Raw genomic sequence first — 9,640 nt, 5'->3', positions numbered from 1 at the left:
CCCCCCGGCCGAGCGCCGCGCCGCCGGAGCGCCCCCCCCCGTGGAATGCCGCGCCGCGCTCCCCCGGCCGCCCCTTACCAGGTGCCGCCCCAAGCATGTGCTTGGGTGCCTGGTGCCTGGAGCCGGCCCTGATCAGAGGAATGTTAATGTTCAGTGCACCTTTAAAGAGTCAACATCCAACAATGTATTACTATAACTGGAGTTACTAAACAGTTCAGTTCAAACATAGCATTGGATTGGTTTAGGTTAAAAATAAAGCAAGTATAATTACAAAGAGAGGAGATTATAAGTGAGTACAAGTATAAGAATTAAAATCAGAACTGTTTACAAGAGAAATAAAGATAAAACACTTTCCAGTAACTAAAACTTAAGACAGACTTGGTTCAAGGTAAAATCCTCACTGCGTGTTTCCATCAAGATGGCTGACCCAACCCCTGGTCAAGATATAGCCCCCAAAATCAAAGGGCTGGTACCTTGGTCATCTTAGGTGAAAGATAGATAACTTGGGGGTTCTTTCCCCCTCTCTTTTATATTCCAATGAACTTTTGAAGTGGATTCTTCTGAAGGACACCTCCAGACAAAAGTATATTTTGAACTGTGAGGTGGGCAACATGGAGTTTGTCTTGGAGGAAGTGTCCTGATGCTTCTTTCCCTGCTGTAGCTGTCTGCTAACATGCACATTATTTGGTTCCTGCCCCCTCTGGTGCAACCGATGAACATTAGACATGATCTTGTCAATCTCCTCCCCCATAGTGACAGTGTAAGGTTTGCCTCTACCCCCAGTTAGCTTGATGGGTCTGTTTATGTGATATGTAGATACATTCTCATTCTCTTTCAAAGTACTTTAGAAGTTACTCTCAGGTGGGGAAACTACATTCCTTTGTGTGAGATAGACCTGTTTAACAACTTTACCTAGACATGGGTGTCTGGTCTGGAACATATACTAGTGACATCCTACAAGGGGAATTCATAACTTGACATAGAATGTTGTTAAATACATTTTACCATGATGTTATTGACCAGAATGTTGTTAGTTTTCAAATGACACCACAAAAGGCATATTTTGTACAAAGATTCTTGCAACTGTATGTAGGGTGTGAACACAGGGGTGGTAAGAGTCACAACCGCAATGAATGTAGGGATAATGATCTAATGAAAGCCAACCTTATATCATGTTCATTACATGAAATATCTTCTAATTCTTTGATTACATATAAATTTGCTCCTGAAAATCTGAGACGTAGCCAGTGATATACAAGTAAATGAGTTCTCACTAGGGAAGATAAAATTTCTAGTTACTAATTTTTTTAAAAAGAGGGGCAAACATTTTATTTTTGAGTCAGTTAAATGTATTTAAGTCAAATTTTACACATAAATTTGATCTATATGGTGGCCTTTGTATTGACATATACTATAGTGGACCACAAGCTAAATATGAGTCAACAGTGTGATGCTGTTGCAAAAAAAGCAAACATGATTCTGGGATGTATTAACAGGTGTGTTGTGAGCAAGACACGAGAAGTCATTCTTCCGCTCTACTCTGCTCTGGTTAGGCCTCAGCTGGAGTATTGTGTCCAGTTCTGGGCACCGCATTTCAAGAAAGATGTGGAGAAATTGGAGAGGGTCCAGAGAAGAGCAACAAGAATGATTAAAGGTCTTGAGAACATGACCTATGAAGGAAGGCTGAAAGAATTGGGTTTGTTTAGTTTGGAAAAGAGAAGACTGAGAGGGGACATGATAGCAGTTTTCAGGTATCTAAAAGGGTGTCATAAGGAGGAGGGAGAAAACTTGTTCACCTTAGCCTCTAAGGATAGAACAAGAAGCAATGGGCTTAAACTGCAGCAAGGGAGGTCTAGGTTGGACATTAGGAAAAAGTTCCTAACTGTCAGGATGGTTAAACACTGGAATAAATTGCCTAGGGAGGTTGTGGAATCTCCATCTCTGGAGATATTTAAGAGTAGGTTAGATAAATGTCTATCAGGGATGGTCTAGACAGTATTTGGTCCTGCCATGCGGCCAGGGGACTGGACTCGATGACCTCTCGAGGTCCCTTCCAGTCCTAGAATCTATGAATCTATACATTGTGTGTTATTTGTTAAAAGCAGTATACCAACTGGATAAGAATATGATGTTTGCAGTGTTAAGATAAGAATATAAGAATAAAATATAACAGGCATGAAGAAATTTGATGAGGGGAAAAAATAAGATTAAAAGCATTTGAAAATATTTCTAACTACTTTTATGGAAAGGGTTAAAATACTGAAGTGGTGATAGTGACTTGTTTTTATTCTCTGGGAACACCACACACTGTAATATATATGTAAGGATCCTGCCTGCTCTTATGGCCGGTCCATGGCCTTTCCTGCTCCAACACAGGTTGCAGGACTGGATATTGTGTCACACTACCAATAGTCCCTAGAATCAGAGCTTTACTCTGATGGGAGACACAAAAAGCACATAAGATTTAATGCTGCTTGGAGTAGGGTTAACTACCATGGCCAATTTCTGCTTAACTTCCAAAGCTTTGGAAGGACAATGTACTGCACAGAACAGCTCTTCCTAGTGTTCTTCCACTCTACCAGGGTTCCTCTATTGTCATACACAGTGCATATACTGTAGCTGGCATGGTGAGATTGTCTGCATCTATTCGGGGGAACCTAGCACTTAACATTTACTTCCCTTTCTGGGCCACAGTCCCGTTTCTTCAGGCTTTCCACCGTGAAATGAAGGTGATGATAGGATCCTTAAGATATGATTATAGTTAGAAAAGGGAAAGCAACACCTTCAGTGCCGCTTCCGGGCAGTTCTGGGATTTAGCTCTGCTAGGGTGATGCCCCTTCCTACAGTTGCACTTCACCATGCTCTTCTCTTGCCATCTGTGGCCCCTCTCTCATTCCAGGAGCTGCTGCCTCCTCTTTGTGACTCAGCCCTCTGGCCAGGTCACTCAGTGTGTTTTCCCCTTCTGGGATATCAAAGTCCTTCAGGGTGAACTGACTGAGCATTCCACTCTCCACTGCCTGTTCTGTGACTTCCACAGTGACTGGTAGGGAAACCCAGGCCTGCCCTCTACTCCAAGTTCCAGTTCAGGGGCCCTACCCTCCTTGCTGCTTTTCCCCTGAGCTTTTCCTACCTTTCTGGCTCTCCCACCTCTCTGGGTTTGCCAGCCCAAACTGCCTCCTCCCAGAGACGACCTATAGGCTACCCTCTACAGTCCCAAACACACCTCCCTTCTTCCAGGAAATGACTGCTGACTACTTCCCTGCAGTCCCTTCTTCTCTCAACTCTTAGGCTTTATACAGGCCACTCCTCTTCCTGTCCAGCTGAGCCTCATTTAATCAATCCCTGCTCCCTGGATCCTCCTCTCGGTGCAACATAAAGAGTAAATTGGCCCACCTGGCCACCTTACCCCCTTCTAGTCTTGTGTGTGATGGACACCCCATCACACATCTTAATCAGAATACCGTATAACTACTTCTATGTTTTTCTTTGGAGTAAATCTGCTTTTATGACATATAAACCTTACACAGTTATCTCATCTGAACTCTAAACAAGATGCCATTTTAATTGAACTGGCTACATAGTGAAAATAAGAAAAAATGCATTGCAGCATCTCCCAGATTTTTAAACAGGAAAAAATGAATTAAATAATTGTAATTCTAAAATACTTCATGTAACCTTTGTGAACCATATTTCACTTTTAATGTAAATATAATGCCTTATTTGCATTCTCTAACTCTTACAACACACCTGTGAGTAGTGTGTATTATCCCTATTTTACACAGACTGGGGAACTAAAGCAAAGAGTAAACTACTTGCCCAAGGCAACAGGAAGTGCTGGAATTAAGGTTCATGAATTTGATTTCCTGAACCTATGCTTAAACCACTAGACTATGCTTCTCCCAGTCTTGAATTCTTCAAAAAGCAATGGATCCGGCTGTTTATAGATATCAACATATGATAAAAACATCTATTATTATTTTTAAAATGCCTTGGAATGTTCTGGCAAATGTGCTGATTGGTTGGACATCTTTTAGGTATTTTGTACCAGTTATGTTGGGTTGATTTTTTTTTTCATGTTATCCAGATTTTTTTAAAGGAGATGCAGTGACCATGGCAACTGAGCAGTGTTGACTGGTAGCTGAAAAAATTACAAAATATTATTTTTATTTAACTCTTAAAATTTGGAGGTGACAAAAAACTGAGTTTATGTTGTGCAAGCTGTTTTGCTAACATCTTGCTTTTTCCTTTCATTGATATTATCCATCCCTCTCTTCTTCCATAGTTTTGAATATCAATGAATCTCATCATATAATTGTGAAACATTTCTAAATTCGTGTTCGTCACAGCAAGGTTTCAATGGAAGGTCATTTTCATCTTATTGAGATGATTCATGTTTTCGGAGATTGCACTACTGAATAGCCATGATTCATAAAGATGAACTGGAATCTAAACACCCACTACCTAATGATGAATTACACACACAGCAATTTAATTCAAAGCAACTCTGAGGAATGATGGGGAAAATATGGTAGCAAAATGAACACTATCAAAATCTTCACCCAAGGTACAGTCCTGCAAACAACCTTGAGTTAGAAAATGAGGTGGTGGGGTGTGTGTGTGTGTGTTTGCTTGTTTGTTTTTTAATCTATTTTACCTCCTGTAGTCATGCAAAAAACTAGGAGAGGGCAAAACTTCCATCATCCCCTATAATTATAATTTGTATAGTTTGTAACCAAATTCTAAATGTAACCAGTTACAGTATAACTATTTTACTATATCATCATTAAACTAAACTACATCCACAGTACTTTGCAGCAGGCATAAATAATTATTGATTAACATTATGCCATTATCTTTAAAAAGGGGAACAAAGAGGACCTGGGGAATTATAGGTCAATCAGCCTAACTTTGATACTTGGAAACATTCTGAAATAAATTATGAAAGAATTCATTTGTAAGCACCTAGAGGATAATAGGGTTATGAGGAATAGCCAGCATAGATTTGTCAAGAACAAATCATGCCAAACCAAGCTATTTTTCTTCTTTGACAAGGTTACTGCCTGACTGGATAGGAAGAAATCTGTAGGTGTGATATATCTTGATTTTAGTAAGGCTTTTGACACAATCCCACATGACATTCTGATAAGCAAACTAGAGAAAAGTGGTCTAGATTAAATTATTATAAGGCAGGTGCACAATTGGGTGAAAGACTGTACTTAAAGAGCAATTATCAATGGTTATTGTCAAAATGGGGGGACTTATCTAGTGGCATACCACAGGGGTTTGTCCTGGGTCTGGTACTAGTCAATATTCCCATTAATGACTTGGATAATGGAGTGGAGAGTATGCTTATAAAACTTGCAGATGATACCAGTCTGGGAGGGGTTGCTAGCAATTTAGAGGACAGGATTAGAATTCAAAAGTACCTTGACAAATTGGAGAACTGATCTGAAATCAACCAGGTCTACTATTCAATAAAGACAAGTGCAAAGCACTGTAGTTAAGAAGGAAAAATCAAAAGCACTACTACAAAATGGGGAATAATTGGCTAAGGAGTAGTACTGCAGAAAAGGATCTGGGAGTTGCAGTGGACCTCAAATTCAATATGATCCCACAATGTGATACGGTTGTGAAAAAGGCAAATATCATTCTGTGTATTAACAGGAGTATTGTATGCAAGACCTGGGAGGTAGTTGTTCACACTGTATGTGGCACTGCTGAGGCCTCAGCTGCAGGACAGTGTAGAGTTCTGGGCACCACACTTTAGGAAAAATGTAGACAAATTGAAGAGAATCAAGAGGACCTCCAGAAAATTGACAAAAGATTTAGAAAACATGACCTGTGAGGAAAGGTTAAAAAATTGGGCATGTTTAGTCTTGAGAAAACAAAACTGAGAAAAGAAGGATGTCCTAAGGGTTATTATGAAGAGGATGGTGATCAATTGTTCCAATGCCCACGGAAAATAGGACAAGAAGGATTTTTTTAATCTGCAACAAGGTAAATATAGGTTGTCATCAGATGGCCACCGGTGTGGTGCTCTGCTCTATTCAATGTTAAAACTTAAACTTAAAAAACAAAACAAAACTCTGATTGATAAAAGAGAATTATTTTTGTTTGCGATTGCATTATTTGTTGAGGCAGAAATATACGTACATATATTTGTAACTGAAACCTTTTTGAACTTTGCACAAAGAATTGGTGCTAATGATACTATGATTATACCCCAACCATGATCTTAAAATAGTGTGGTAACACATATACATATATTTTTAAAAGGGTATAAAATTGACTTTTGGTGCAACAAAATAAAAATAATAAAAAATAGTCACGTGACACACACAACATACAACACAGGACAACACACATGACATACAGGACAAACTTACAATTAAAAACAAATGGTGCCAGAATTCTATTCATAACTATACAAAATAAGGCAAACAAAAATAAAAAATAAAAAGGGTTAAACATTTGAATAAACAAGTTATCTTATTTAATTTTTTTAACAAAAATCAATAACAATATATTAATATTTGCCAAATGTATTGTATTAATTTGGTAATAAGGAATTTTGCATTACTTTATATTTAACATTATTTTAAAACTCTGATATATGTAAATTAGAAAAGCCCATGTTTTCAATATTAGTGAGTGCTTAGGATTAGAAGCAGAGTGTGCATTTCTCTTGTTTGGCAACCATATCTTCAAAAAAGTTAGGAATAATTCCAGCTGTTGCATTCCTGAAGGGTTAAATAATTAATATACTGGATTTATTTAAAGTAAAGTTTTTACTTTGTTTTCTTTTTGTTTCTTGATTTGTTCTGTTTCACTTGCTTTATCTTTTGGAGGTTTCTATAAAAACTATAACTTTTAACTTTTAAAACAAAGAGTGCCGAAGTGAGGAGAGGCAGGGGAAAAAGGGGGCAGGGGGTAAAGAGCAATCTAGGAAGGTAGCGAGACCTGAGCCAAGACAGATTAACTCTATCAAGGTACACCTCTACCTCGATATAACGTGACCCGATATAACACAAATTCGGATATAATGTGGTAAAGCAGGGCTCCGGGGGGGTGGGGCTGCGCACTCCGGTGTATCAAAGCAAGTTCAATATAAACCTATAACGCGGTAAGATTTTTTGGCTCCTGAGGACAGCATTATATCGAGGTAGAGGTGTATTTGAAATACGGGCAGCAGCAGCGCGAGTTTAGCAAACTGAGAAAGCATATAAAGGAAAAAACTTAACTGGTATGTAAAAATATTTGAGAAAGAAAGTTCTATTTTTAGATATCAGCACGGAGTGTGGTTCCGTGGGTCAAAGCAGTTGGGAACCTGCACAGTTGGGAACTGCGCCCCTGGTTTTTATCCTGGCTTTGAGAGGAGAATGGGGGTAGTTACCTGCTCTTGTAAAACCTGAATTTGTTTCCCCGGTGTCTGTTGCTTTTGTCTGCATGCCAAATGGATGGCGGGACTGCCCTTTTTTGCTGCAGTTAACTGTTTTTGGGCAACTCCATGTATTAATGCAGCAATTCTAGGTGTTAACCTGCTTAATTTCAATTTTTTACTATGAAATTCCTTTTTATTCACTCCCCTGCAGTCGAGTCGCAGCTCCTGTCTCCTAATGTGCTCTGTGAACTGTTCCATATCTTCCTTCATTTGATTTACCAATTCAGTGAAAGTATTGTGTGATACTGTTTCCATCTGTGCACTTACTTATCCCATTCTGACAGGCACCAGTCTCAGTTTAAGTTTAACCGGAACCTGGCTTTTATTATAAGGTAGTGGTTGTAATGCAGTGGACCCCGTTTCATCTTTTAATTTTGCTAGGGCCACCTTTTTCCATTTCTGTCCCCATTCTTCAGGCACAGGGTAGCTACCTGAAGCCTGCTGTTTACCACCAATATTTATAACAGGGGACGGCACATGTATTTTTTGTAGGTTCCTTGCAGCTGTTTCCAATGTTTTATTCTCCTGCTTTATTTGCTCGAGCATATCGTGAGACTGGACTGCCTGCTGCCCTGCTAAAAAACCTTGGGCTTTCCAGTGCTCGACTGCCCGGGTTGCCTCTTCTACTTCCCCAGTTTTTTCCAATACCTGTCCAGCCAGTATGGTGGTGTGCTGTTTGAGCCATCTCACTGCAATAGATATTAGTTGCAAAATTCTTGCTTTTTTACTTTTATTATTATTTTTAGAGCCTTGGTTTCTACCATCGCTCTAAATATGCCAGTCCATGTTTCCCCACTTTCTTTTTTAAATTCATACGGACCCCCTTTATTGGCAATCCAGCGAGTCCATGAGTTATCAAACTCTGTGGAGATGTAAAGGGAGGGAATAAGGGGGTTCCCTAGCTCGTGGTTTTCTGTCATGTTAGATCGTGATTCCTACAGTGGACAGCTCGCTTACTCACCAGATCAGCAGTCAGGGTCACCAATGTCGTCAGATGGCCACCGGTGTGGTGCTCTGCTCTATTCAATGTTGATATCAGTCGGCTGCGTGCGTGTTACCTTTGTGTGCTGTCCCAGCTCTGCGCAGATAGCTGACACAACAGACCCTGAGAGAACCCCCAATGACCACAGACTCTAATAAGGTACGAAGGCACCCGGCCAGGTTCATTGTCAAATGAAACACAGTAATAGTTTCCTATAGACTCTACAGGACATACTACAAATATGTGCCCCCTGACAATGGACACAGCTCAGTCAGTGGCGGGACTTTTCACTGTCCCTAGGCCGGACAAAGACGTCCACTCAGGGATGCATTCTTATACACAGATACAAACAGGTTATGTATCATTGAACGTATGCATCATTGAACGTTCTCAGGTACAACCCCTCTATTAGGGGGTTGCCTTTCTCATGGGTTGATTGGTTGTTTTCTCACAGGTTGGTTCGAACAAATCTATCCATCATACTCTCTATCCATCATAATGTCTATCCATCGTATGTTCTTTCATATTGTCTATCCATCATATTATCTATCCATCATATTGTCCTTTTATACTGTCTTTAGGCTGGGTCTGCCTGTTCCTTGTTATCTGTGTGGGATGTGTTCGTACGCAGCTGTTTGGGTACTGCTCTGGCATATGTTCATCTTATTAGTGTTTATATATTAATACGTGCTTCTAGCAGCCCTTTTCTTGCCAACTTCTGTGAGAGGGTCCTGCCTCTGGCTCACAGCCCAGCTTTGCTTAACAATGTCTTGACCATTACTTCACTTCAGGCCTCATACCAGACCTCTGATACCAAGAGTTTATGTCTCAGGGCCTCCTCTTACTACATAGGTTAGATATTAGGAAAAGCTTTCAAACTAAAAGGAAAGATAAGCACTGGAATAGGCTTCTAAGGGAGATTGTGTGTCATAACTATGAAGGGAAGGGTAACAGCTCTCTGTGTACAGAGACTCCAAATCCTTTTACCTGTAAAGGGTTAAGAGGCTCGAGTAACCTGGCTGACACCTGACCCGAAGGACCAATAAGGAGACAAGATACTTTCAAATCTTGGGGGGGGAAAGGTTTGTGTGTGTGCTCTTTGTTTTAAGGGGTGGTTCGCTCTGGGGACTGAGAGGGACCAGACATCAATCCAGGTTCTCCCCATCTTTCTAAACAAGTCTCTCCTATTTCAAACTAGTAAGTAAAAAGACAGCAAG

At 40.1% G+C, this 9,640-nt stretch overlaps 1 protein-coding gene across 1 annotated transcript in view; it reads left to right on the top strand.

The window, feature by feature from the left end:
* CCDC102B (coiled-coil domain containing 102B) overlaps positions 1-9,640 on the top strand; it is a 347,381-nt gene that overhangs the window by 153,773 nt on the left and 183,968 nt on the right. The gene's annotated exons all lie outside the window — the stretch shown is intronic.

The sequence above is a fragment of the Terrapene carolina genome, unplaced genomic scaffold, assembly GCF_002925995.2.
Source record: "Terrapene carolina triunguis isolate 2854851 unplaced genomic scaffold, T_m_triunguis-2.0 Scaffold58, whole genome shotgun sequence".
Lineage (NCBI taxonomy): Eukaryota > Metazoa > Chordata > Testudines > Emydidae > Terrapene > Terrapene triunguis.
This window is presented reverse-complemented; position numbering and strand designations above follow the sequence as displayed.